Source organism: Malaya genurostris, chromosome 2, assembly GCF_030247185.1.
Source record: "Malaya genurostris strain Urasoe2022 chromosome 2, Malgen_1.1, whole genome shotgun sequence".
Taxonomy (NCBI): Eukaryota; Metazoa; Arthropoda; class Insecta; order Diptera; family Culicidae; genus Malaya; species Malaya genurostris.
Genome location: NC_080571.1, coordinates 338,299,089 through 338,312,154, shown reverse-complemented (window position 1 = coordinate 338,312,154; position 13,066 = coordinate 338,299,089). Strand labels below are relative to the sequence as shown.

Sequence of the window (13,066 nt, the reverse complement as noted above, 5' to 3'; positions counted from 1 at the left end):
ATCCGGATCCGACTTCCAGTTCTGGAGTTCAGAGTGATATGTGCAAAAAAAATTCAAAAGATGAGCACTCCATATTCTTGTAGATGGCTGAACCGATTTCTACAAACTTAGTTACCAAATGGAAGGTCTAATATACTCTTTAAAAAAGTCTGGTCAAATCGGGTGATCTCGGGGACCAGTCAAAATCACCATTTTTCGATAAGACATTGGAATACCTACATTTATTGTTGTCCTATTGGGAGTACAAATTAAATCGCTCCGGTTTCCTAAGATAGCTCTGCCTGTTATAAATATTAAACACTAACTTCTAATGTCGATAGTTTAAAAATGTTAGACATCTGTCATTACCTGTATCAGCTCATATTACTTCGAGTTAAAAAAAAAGTTTATCACTGTGTTATTTATGAGCAATTTTGTGTTAACTATGCAGCAATCGCGGGAAGATTCAATTTTCTGTATTAATTGGAAGAAAAGTGCCACTGTAGCGCACCAAATGCTTGTGGATGTTTACGGTGATAATCAGTTGAAGGATAAATCATGTACGAAATGGTTTTGACGTTTCAAGAATGGAGATTTCAGCGTAGGCCTTCGTCTTGAACAAACAAACAAATATGAAAAACAAACAGTTGGAGGCATGACTCGAGGAAGATCCGAGTCAAACGCAAGAGGAGCTTGTACAATCATTGGAACTGACTCAACAAGCAGTTCCTGTACGATTAAAATCCATGGGAATGATTCAAAAGCAAGGCAGTTGGTTGTCTTATGAAACTGAAACCGAGAGACATTGAAAGGTGATTTTTCACTTGCGAGCAGCTGATTCAAAGGTAGCAAAGAAAGCCGAAAAAGAAAACCTTTTATTTCGCTATACCCGGTCAATTGTCAATCAACACCAAAATAGAATATCTATGGTTCAAAGATCATGTTGTGCATCTGGTGGGATCAAAAAGATGTTGTGTACTTTGAGCTGCTACAACCAGGCGATACTATAACGGACGATCGGTAAAGGCTGCTATTGAAGCGTTCGAGCCAGTTCATTACGAGTAGAATGGTCGAAATACAAGCGAAGACATGACAAAGTTAATCTCCTACATGACAACGCTCGGCCTCAGGTCGCAAAAGTCGTGACAAATTATTAGGAAACGCTCAAGTGGGACATTTTGCCGCATCCGCCGTATTCTCCAGGCATTGCTCTTTCTGATTACTAGTTCGGTTTACTTCTTTCGCAGAAATCGAAAATTGACTTCAAACTTGGATCATCTCAAAAGACTAGACATATTTTCGAGATGGAATTCGAATATTACCTGAGAGGTGGAAAAAAGTAGTAACAAGTGATGGACGATATTCCGATTAATCTTTAATTGTTTTAAATACGTTTCTGACCTCAAAAAATGAATCGAATCAATTTGTACTCCCAATATAGGAATACAAGAATTTCTTATTTGAATTTAAAAAGCCTACAGTTTTCATCCGTCGAAATTTTAAATAAAATCTTTTGATACTTTTTAATTAATTCAGGATTCGAAGCGAAAACAAGTAGTTTTCATCATATCTTCTAGTGTTATTTTGCTATGACCTCATAAAAATCACATCTGTCTAGGTTTATTACTCTTTTCAGGTTCGCCCGTAATATAATTTTGATTTGCGGGATACGCTAAAATTTTAAAGTCGGTGGAAATAAGCCCATTTTGCGCACGAGAATGTGAATCAAGCTTTCTGATTGTGAATCAAAAAACCGAACACCGTGAATAAAAAAATTAAATTAAAACTATTCAAATACGATCTAGAATTGAATATAGTAATCTCGTTAGTAATTTCAGGTCAATTAAACTACTTTTCGATCCTGATAATATCGATAATTAGTGTATTTTTTTACACTTGGATGAATTTTGATACTATCGAACTTAATTCGTCAAGATAAAAATATTTAATTTCTATACAATTAGATTAAAATTAAAGGTTCGTCATCAATATCCAGTATTAAAAAATCTTTTAGATTTCAAACAACTCGTAGGTTAAATAGTGGGATGAAAGTGCATACGTTTAATTAATACAGCAAACGATTTTGAATCTGTTAGATAAAATACATAACATTCAAAATGTGGAATGAATCCCGCAGCCGAGGAAAACACGTAGAAAGTTTCCATGCAAAAATCCACACATTTGCTCTGAAAGTATCGGCTAAGGTTTTTATCCGGTTATCCCATTCAAGGTTTTGTTTCCGGTTGTTGCACTAAAAATGACTTTTAACGTTTTCTGCTCTGGAAAGTTCTAGTCCGGTTTAGGCACACAAAATAATAATTCGGTTTTCGTATTCAAAACTACTTAAAGGGGACAACCCGGCGAACGACTAAAATTAGGTTAAAGCCGGGTATAAATAAACGATATAAAAAAAACTTGAAGAGTTTCAACGATAAGTTGCACTTATTAGCTACTCATATAACGCTCAATCACTTTTTGAAATCTGCTATGTTTCAAACAGTGCACAGTGGAAAAAAACCAGGAAACCCGCAAAGAAATCGGGAACCATGGAAAAAAGCAACAAACAAGAGTGTTTCTTATGTAAAAATTCAATGGAATGGTTTTTAATGGCCGCACGAATCGCCATCCTACTCGTTTTACCCCAAATGCCCAGCAGTTTTAGGGTTTTCTGTAGTATTTTTCTGTAACTTGTAAAGAAATCGAGTGCGGTCTACTGGAATAGCTTGATTTTATGTAAAAATGTCTGGAGAATCGAATGGAAGAACCTACACTGGCCGCACGAAGCGTTTTGGTGGCTATTTTACCCCGTTTCCTCCATTTCATGATATCTTATTGTAAATCGTCCTTAAATCTCGGTAAACTTCCAATAAGTTTTACCGAGATTTAAGGACGATTTGCAATAAGATATCATAAAATGAAGAAATAAGGTAAAATAGTCACCAGAACGTTTCGTGCGGAAAGTGTAGATTCTTTCATTCGGTTCTGCAGACTTTTTTTTTATAAGATAAGCTAGATTTAGTGAACTTCCAATAAGTTTTGTTTTTGTTGCTCATTTGAATCACGATACAAAAATTTAAAATTTTGGTCGTCCATACCTCCAAAATGGAACATAGATTCAAAGTTTGATTGGTGTGTTTGAATTGACGTATCAAAATCCTGCACTCCTGTTACTTCTGTGTGTGATATAAAAACTGAATAGGGTAATATTAATCAACTGCATAGCGCGCACAAAGATTGGACTTGTTATTCTTATTATTACAAGTATTATTCAACGCAGCATGTATGTTAATATTATTAGCTGTTTTTAATGATGATATTATTCCACCACGACGGTATTGCTGAATAAATTTCAAATACATTACGACGCATGGAATTTCGATGCGATCGACGAAAAAAAAATCTCACCCAACGAGCCCAAAATTATTGATATCGGATTATCCATATCCGATAAAATTGAGTGATAATCAGCTTTGACGTTTACGTCACTTATACCATCATATCACCAGAGTGACAGCCATTTGAACTTCAAACCTGTTTAATGAACACAGAGTAGCATTGAAACGAGCCTAACTTTGTTGAAATATTGATTCCGAATCAGACAGTGATACTGATAACGATGAAGATATTTTTAAATTCGAAGTATGACCAAAATTTATCTTATCAAAAATAATTTGTTACAAAATTCATTATAATATTTACAATAAATCAGTGATATTAAAAGATAATACTAACTATTTTTATTTACTGTGAATCAAAAAATTTGCTTATTTCCGCCCCTGGTTTAATATCTATTGAAGTCAACCCGAAGAAGTTTCCGTGAAATCTTCTTTCTGAGGACAATAAAGCGCTCCAAATATGTTGAAGGAACATTATTGAAGGCACAAAACCTATAAGTTTTCCTTTCATTGTACTGCAAAGCAGACAAATTAAAGTGAAAAAGGCACATTCTATTTCATTCAAATTTTTTATTTGTATAAAATATTAGGTCAACATTTTCCTAAAAAAACATGTTTCAGTTTCAAAAGTTTTTCGAGGGTTAGCTTTGTAGATATTGTTCGTATTGTTTCACCAACTTTCCATCCTATTTAAACATAAAAATTTGTTATTTGATTCAACAAAGCGGATTGAAAAAAAAACTGCATCTTTTGTAGTTCAGAATTTGACATAAAATTTAGTCGTGGGTCATACGACTTGTTTCATATTTTGACGTTTCGTCCTCGACTCAGGAAGACATCATAAAGATTGTATTAACTTTACGTCTGCTTAGCAGTTTATGCTGAATCTTGAGGTGAGCCGAAGACCAAACTTAAAAATATGAATAAATTTCAATTATACTCTTAGCTCTTTTTCATGCTTGACATTCGATGTAATGATCCGAGACTACAATTTAGCTTATGATGATACTCAGGTTTTGTTTAGCCTGAACCAATCTAAAAAATAGATGTTCGTACTTCAAAAAAAAACAAAAAGGATTCCCATACTTCAGTTTTATCACCGTTTTTTCCACACACCGTTCGAAACATAACTCCATCTCAAAGTTATTAGCAAAAAAGTAATCACGATACGGTTGAAATTTTTGTACGTTTCCCATTTCGGTAAGACTCCTCCAGACCCGGTAGCATTTCTCCTCATGGAACGGTTTCCGCATCACAACGACGTAGATCTCTACTACATCGATTCGTCATACTGAATGATCAGCATTTTGAGGAACCACATAAAATTTGGATAAAACCCGGCTAAAAAGCGCAAACTGGCTGAGCCCAAGAGCAATTGACCTCGCTTGGCGCTACCGCCTCTTCTTCTCGGGAACGGCTCACCATTATTTGTGTGCGCTAGGATCATCCGTTCTCGTTGCTCGGGAAACCAAACCCGTCATCGTCGTCGTCGTCGTCGTCGTCGTCGTCGTCGTCACACGATAGCTTGCTGCGATGTCTATCGTAGTTGGCTTGTCTCCGGTTGTTAAATGAAGAATGTCAAAGTGGAAGGATGGACCCGTCGTAAAAAAAATGTTCAAATTTGTTGTCGATAATGTTATGTCCGATCATGCTTGGGGAGTGCGGGATTGTGTGAAGAGTGCGTAAACTATTATGACAACTATGTGTGAATTCTAACGGTGCCGAATTTATGACAGGATGATGGATTAACATTTTGACTAATCGATGCTTTCTTTCTGCCTTTCCATTACAGGTAATTGTTGTCGACCGGTGAAATCGCTTTGTTGATAACTCTCACATTCGGATGTGTGTGCGCTTTGTGGCGTCGTGCATTGGAGGTTGGTAAAATTGATTTTCGCCTACACATTTTTCTCTATGAATTGACATGTTTCTGTTCCGTTCAATGCGCGGTTTTCCGATACGACTGGTGGTGCTTCGCGAAGGCAGCCGTCACAAAATGGTCCAAATTACACAGTTTTTTCTCTCTCTCACCGGAGCAATAGCAATTTAACTCACGAACGCCGGTGGAATGCAAACAGAATAGCTCTAATTAGGCTTGCGTTATCTGCTAGACTGTTTTACCCAATCAGACCACACGCGAAACTTAAGAAAGTTTCGATACGGTAAATCAGTGGCGGGCGAGCTGCAAACTGGAAAAGTTTCTAACCAACAGAAGGTCATCGCTTCCAAAGATCTACAAATAATTTGCCGGCGAATTATCGCTAATGACAGGTTATTTCCGAACGCGCACACGAATAGACCGAAGCGCGTGCGACTCCTTGGCGACGGCAAACGCCACGCCGCCTTCGTTACTGGCGGGGAGAGACTTTTTTTTTCTGAAGAAACTACATGCAAACTTATGAAAAGGTAAAATCAGGGAAAAAAGGACACGACTAGAAAAATCCGACATTTGTTTTCCGCATCGATTTGCGCGAATAATCCCATATGTGTGACAGGAGGTCGTGGCCGTGGGAAATTATACTGCCTGTTCGGAACCGGGAACGGGTTGAAACGCGTAGCTTGGGCGTGTCGCTTGCGGGTAGCAAAACCCAACCGTAGGCCCAACTGCCGAGAGTGCATATTTTCAATTTTCCCATCCGGTTCGTTTACGCCCCCGGGGCGGTTTACACGATGGAAGTCAATGCGAACCAAGGAGCGTGTAATCGAATTAGGGTTCTTTGTAAGTTTTCGTGTTACGTGTTTTACTTTCGTGTTTCGACGAACGGCACTCATCTTGGTGGGAGCCCAACCAGCTATTTCCGCTTTGTGAATGCACCAGCAGTCCTATCTGATTATTTACATGAATTATTATGTTGGTCATTATCGTCGTGATGACGTCGTTTCGCTTTGACCTGATAACGGCGTGCCTGTTGGCGTTGTCAACGTTTCCCAGTGGTGTGGAATTTACACACCGGCGTATTGATTCTCTTCCCTCAATTCGAGGTCGTTCCACTTCGGACACGGTTGCTTGCTTTTGTTGTCCTGTGTTTCTTTTTGTCGTCCCCCGTGGGTTCACAATATGTGATCCAGGTGTAATTAATTATTGATCAAACATCGGAAGTGCTTGTAATCGGTTGTATTGTAGATGTGCTGTGCTGTAATACAAAGCGGTGGCTGTCGTAACTGGCTTTCCTGTTTAATTATACGGGGGAACAATAATTGGTCTTAATGAAGTCGGTACTGAGGTTTTTTTTATCTGTACAAAAATAATGATATTTTACCTAATCATTTGTACATCATGTAGTTGATTACCAGTTGCGTTTTTAAATTGGTGTACAGTCCCGAGACTAACAATGGAAACAACATTTTTTTTGCAAAATTTTTTTTTATTCACCAACACCTTTTAGAGTGATACTATGGTTCCAACGTTTTTCCAATTTTTCAATACCATGTTTATAAAAAAAATTATCTTTCGCTTCAAAATAAGCTTCAGTTTCAGCGATGACCTCCTCATTTGAGCCAAATCTTTTTCCTTGGAGCATTTTTTTAAGATCAGCAAAGAGCCAGTAGTCACTGGGGGCCAAATCTGGCGAGTATGGGGGGTAGGGAAGCAGATCGAAGCCCAATTCGTTCAATTTCGCCATTGTTTTCATCGACTTGTGGCAGGGTGCATTTTGTTCCATCGAAAGCAATCGCGGCACCCACTTGGAAAAAACCTTTTTCATGCTCAATTTTTCATGAAGGATAGTAAATACACTTCCATATGATATCTGTGTCATCTCAGCAATCTCACGGAGCTTCACTTTACGATCTTTCATTATAATTTTCGTCACTTCACTCACATTTTCCGGTGTAACGGCTTCCACAGGTCTACCCGAGCGTTCCGCGTCATTTGTGTCGGTACGACCACGTTTAAACTCGGCGAACCACCGACAAATCGTTGCTTTTGATGGACAAGAGTCCGGATAACGTTTTTTCAATCCATTGTTTCGCTTGCACGGTTTTTTCCCCCCTTTATAAAACAATATTTTATCAAAACACAAAACTCGGTTTTTTTCCATTTTTTAAACAAACTACAAAACGACTTTACTCCAACCTCGATAACTCAGCTGTTTCTGGTCGGATCGACCTTAAATTTTGACCCGTTTCAAGCAAAGGTTAGTACTCTAGAAAGACGTGGTTACTGGTTTACTACGAGCGCCATCTCTGCTTTAGACTCGAGACTTATTGATCCATGTGTTACGGTTGAAGTTTTGTTGAGGAAGTTTTTTCGTAGGTTTTGAACGGCGATTTCATGTCTCGTTCAATAACATACCTTCGTATGTGGCGATCGGAAAGAACAGATAGTATCTGCAGAAGATTTTGCACACGTACGAGATTTAAAATTGCTTAAAAATCTGTTTTCTTGATTCGCTTTAGCGAATTAAACCACATTCGAAGGAAATAAAATTTGTAGAGGAAGTTTTTAGGGATTGTTAAATTAGAAATGACTTATTAGAAATTCAATGTTTGTATTTACTGACTTGGCTCAAATTGTGCATATACATTTTTTCATGTCAGAAAGATAAATTTCGACATCGATTTACCAGTTTGATTTGGTATCTTCTTCAATGTGTCAAGTACATAGTTCGGGTCTTCGTAGCCTGGGGGTATTTCCCACGGACCCACACGGACCGAAGGATGCGTCCAACATAGATAATCTCCAACGCCATCTGAATGACTTGCTGACTGACTCAGGTGTACAACTTTGCTTCCGCCGTTTTCCGATAGGTGGCTGTACCGGCTGAGGCTGGTCAAAATACATAGATGATAATGCCTTTAAAGTGAGTGTGTACAGTGCCTAACGAATTGTCATCGCCGTTTCAGTGACAGTTGTTCTTGTTTTCGTATTATTCACGCTCGAAAATGTCTGTTTATGTGCCGAATTTGCGGGAAGTTTTACTTTTCTGTTACAATTCGAAAAAAAATGCAACTGAAGCGCATCGAATGCTCTCAGAAACTTACGGTGATGCTGCTCTGAGTAAAAGAACGTGTCGGGAGCGGTTTCAACGTTTTAAAAATGGTGATTTCGATGTCGAAGACAAACATGGTGGGGGGAAGAGAAAAAGGCGGGTGGGTAATGTCAGAGACATAACTGGATGTCGTGAATACGAAAACAACTGACATGATCCTAAACACTTCCGAATATCAACTAGTTGATCAATTGTATGAATTATGCAACCATTCCCCTTTTTCACATTTTTCGCAAAAAAAAGAAGGCTTCATTTGATCTCGATTCCTGTGAATTTCACACAGCGAAAAGTGCACAAGTCTAATCGAACTGTTCTAGATTTGCACTAAAATGAGGATATTTACCTACGATTTGCGAGCAAGAAATCCTAACAGTTCTTTAGAAAACTTTTAGAGCCATTAGAACGGTTGATTTTGTGTGATGCTCTCCACCGTTGTCCCCTTTTCGTTGTTTTTTTACCAATGCAAACGACTAGTAGCTGTGACGTAATTGCTCTTGTCGGAAGCGAAACTAGCTTTGCAAACGACACAAAACACATCTGCTCACAGTGGCGATAGAATCCAAACTGATCCAATTTTTGTTGAGAGGTTTTTTTTACGTGAGGTAAATTTTTGAAAGGCATCCCACAGTAAAGTAAGTCGTATTCACGTGAAAAAAAAACCTTCAAAGATGAACAACTAGAAGCATTGCTTGATGAAGATTCGTGCCAAACCCAAGAAAAGCTTGCCGAATCGTTGGGAGTGTGTTAGCAAGCCATTTCAAAACGTCTCTAGGCCATGGGCATGATTCAGAAAGAAGGAAACTGGGTTCCGTACGAGTTGAAACCGAGGGACATCGAGCGCCGTCTATTTGTATGTGAGCAACTGCTTCAAAGACGAAATCGTAAGGGGTTTTTACATCGAATCGTAACCGGTGATGAAAAGTGGGTTCGATACGATAATCCTAAACGCAGAAAATCATGGGGAAAGCCCGGGTATGCTACTTTGTTATGATTTGTATTTGGTGGAATCAGCTCGGTGTGATTTACTACGAGCTCTTAAAACCAACTGGCAACTGATGCGCCTTAGTCGCGCGCTAAAAGAAAAGCGGCCACAATATCAAGAGCGACATGACAAAATCATCCTCCAACACGACAATGCTCGGCCTCACGTCGCAAAAGTGGTCAAAAAGTACCTGGAAACGCCGAAATGGGAAGTCTTGCCCCACCCACCGTATTCCCCAGATGTCGCCCCTTCTGACTACGACGTATTCCGTTCGATGGTACACGGCTTGGCAGATCAACATTTTCAATCCTTCGAAGAGTTGAAAAAATGGATTGCTTCATGGATAGCGTCAAAAGAGGACTCCTTTTTTCGAGCCGGGATCCGAAAATTGCCGGAAAGATGGGAGAAAGTTGTCACTAGCGACGGACAATACTTTGAATAATACATCTGTAAGCACTTTTTCGCATGATTAATTTTTGAAAAAACGGTGGAAGCAAAGTTGTACACCTGATATATTCAATTCACCGGCCACTGCAGATCGACAGCGGAAAGCTGGACTTTCGAGAACCCGCGGCCCCGATACGCCATTACTTAATGATATTATTCTAGTTTTATGTTAGTGGTTAATTAAAATTAAAAAATACCCTTGGCCTCTTAGAGCTTAAACTCTCCATCCTATACAGATTTCTCCGCAGCCTTCGACAAGATAAATCATCAAATAACAGTTGCCAAGCTCGATAGGCTTGGTTTCAATGGATCCTTACTGAACTGGCTCCATTCATATTGAACTGGCCGCAAAATGTCTGTAAAAATTGGAAACTGCTCGACGACACCCTTCGCCGTTAGCTCTGGAGTTCCCTAGGGCAGTTATTTGGGACCATCTATATTTTTACTATACCTTGATGATCTCAATTTTTGCTGAAATGCTGTAAGCTGTCCTTTGCTGATGATTTCAAGCTATATCACCAGGTTAAATCTCAAGAAGACACAATATTTCTACAATCACAGCTTGATTCATTCGTTAATCGGTGTCAAATCAACAGAATGGCATTAAACGCATCAAAATGCTCTGTTATTTCTTTCTCTCGCAAACACTTGTTTAGAAGATACGAGTACAAAATTTTACGGGAAAGGTGCTGAAACGCGAATAGTTTGTAAAGGACTTAGGAATTATTCTTGATACCAAGTTAAACTTAAAAAATACATTGATTATGTAATTTCCAAGCTTTTAGGATTTATTGTTCGCGTAACTAAGAACTTTGTCAATGGGGACGGGTATAGCGTGATGGGATAGTCGTTGCCTTTCACGCAACCCACCTGGAATCGATTTCCAACCCCGAACATAAGAGTCAGAAAGATGTCAATGTACACTGCCTTAAGCCATGGAACGACCCTGCTAATCTATCTAGCTACCAAGATCGCTTTTTCAAAAATTTCAAAAGCAATTTTTCAATGGATTCAATGAACTATTTACTAGTTTGTGACGTTGCAGATTAGGGAAAATTGTAATTCGGTGTCTAGGAATATGCTGCTTTTATTATCGGCAAAATCCGCTCTTGAAATTGATTTGTTGTTGTGCTGATTAAAAAGATTTTAACCTTGAAGGCGTTCGCTTCTTCGAACCTGCAAAACTTTCCCACCCCATTTGCGGCGTAGGGAGTCGAACCCAGACGGGCTGCATGAAAGCCATCGACTAACCAATCACGCTATACCCGTCCTCTGAAATGGATTATTCCTTTCATCGAATACACCTTTTTTTAACCTTGTATACCTTTTATTTGATTTTAAGATTGGGGAATTTTTTTTCAAATATCACCCTGTTTATTTCTTATTCTTTTTATATTGCCAAACAAATTGCTTGCCAGACCACTTAAACTGAACATGTTTCCGATCACACAGATTTAACTCACAATAAAACACAGAATCAGTAGAATTTCGTTATTAAGAGGGGTAAAAAGTAGCCCTCTTAAGAAAGAAAAAAAAAGCTTTATTTTATTCAGTTCAGTTTTAGGTCCAGCCTTTTTCCAATTTTTGATCCCGCCCGAAGAGTATTTCCCGGAAGGTCGGCCAAATACTCCTCCTCGACATAGGTGATCTCCTCGCGCGATATGAATTAAATTTTTTGATGAGCCTCTCAAAGTTTGCGAATGGATAATAGTTCGAGGGAGCCAAATGAGACGAATAAGAAGGATGTGAATGCTCTTGCTTTTTTCTTATTCTTTTTATTTATTTTTTTTCCTTACCACACTCCCCCGCATCAAAAAGATTCAATTTGGATCCCCCTGGTAGTGAACACAACTAGTCTCAGCAGAAAACAAGAAACAAATATACACCGGCAATTATAATACTAGAAATACAAATTTAATTTTGAATCAAAGTCCGCTGTGATTCTATTTATTCATGCTTTGATTTGCAACGTATTATTGACATAAGAGATCCACAATTTAATTACTGCGCTATATTCGAAGGGAAGTGCAAATATATTAGGAAATTAATTACTAAAATGAAATACTGTTGACGATAAATACATTACAAAACAAAAAAAAACTACATTAGCTAAATATCTCGTTCGGTCTGTGCTTAAAATGAATGCTGTTGAATCCTAAAATTATTAATTTTAAATATGGTATGAATCTGATGTCTCGGCGCATTATTTTGTAGAATCATTTTTTTTGGTTCGTATAATGTAAGACCGTTTCGTCCAGATTCCAGTCGAAATTTCTGTCGATATTTTCTACACACTGCTGTACGACATAATAAATGAATCCTGTTTGGTATAACGAGCATATTAGAAACCTAAGAAATTGAAAACAAAAAGCTCATAAAAAGTACAAAAAGAAAATAATAGTGACAATTCATCGAATTACATACACATATGTGACCAACTAAGTTTAGCAATTGATACTTCATTCGAAGAGTATAACTCAAGAACTGAACAGGAAATAAAGTCTTGCCAAAAAAAAATGTTATGTTATGTTATGTTAGAAACAAATTGAAATCAGAAAACTTTCCGTCAAGAATGTATCTACAGGAAAAAATTGGTAATAACTCACAAGAAATTTGTAATCTTTTCGCTAATTTTTTTCAACAAATCTACACGAAGTTTTCTGAAGATGACCGCGATCGTGAATTTTTTAATTCCTTTCCAGAGTTTACTGATGATATTAATGTAAATCAAATCGAAGTGCTAGACATAATAGATGCCCTAAACAAATTGGATGTCTCTAAAAGTGCCGGACCTGATGGGATTCCACCAATATTTATGAAAAAAATAGCATAAGATCTTACAACCCCTTCGTGCTGGCTATTTAATAATTCGCTTCAGTCTGGAATTTTTCCAGATAGGTGGAAAAACTCTTTCCTTATACTAATTTTCAAAAATGGGAAAAAAGCAGACATATGCAACTATCGGGGGATTGCTATTCTTTCTTGCATTCCGAAGCTTTTTAAAGCGATCGTGAATGACAAACTGTTTAGTCAAATAAAAAATAGAATTACTCACATGCAACATGGATTTTTCAAAGGACGTTCCACTACTACTAATTTACTTGAATTCGTCCACTATACCCTGACCGCTATGGACAAGGGAAATTACATTGAAGCTCTTTATACAGATTTCAGCAAAGCATTCGATCGTGTTGACATACCCATGCTTAGGTTCAAATTACAGAAATTGGGAATCTTACCAGGTCTTCTTAAATGGTTGGAATCTTATCTAA

At 38.0% G+C, this 13,066-nt stretch overlaps 1 protein-coding gene across 4 annotated transcripts in view; it reads left to right on the top strand.

Annotated features, from left to right (window-relative positions):
* The window catches only part of LOC131431740 (beta-1,4-glucuronyltransferase 1), a 333,086-nt gene that overhangs the window by 242,780 nt on the left and 77,240 nt on the right, over nucleotides 1-13,066 (top strand). Inside the window, exon 3 of one of the 4 annotated variants that reach the window (XM_058597610.1) lies at nucleotides 5,167-5,251. The exons of the other annotated variants lie outside the window; for them this stretch is intronic. The gene's annotated coding sequence lies outside the window, so the exon portion shown is untranslated. The remainder of the gene's footprint in view (nucleotides 1-5,166; nucleotides 5,252-13,066) is intronic. 4 annotated transcript variants of the gene reach the window in all.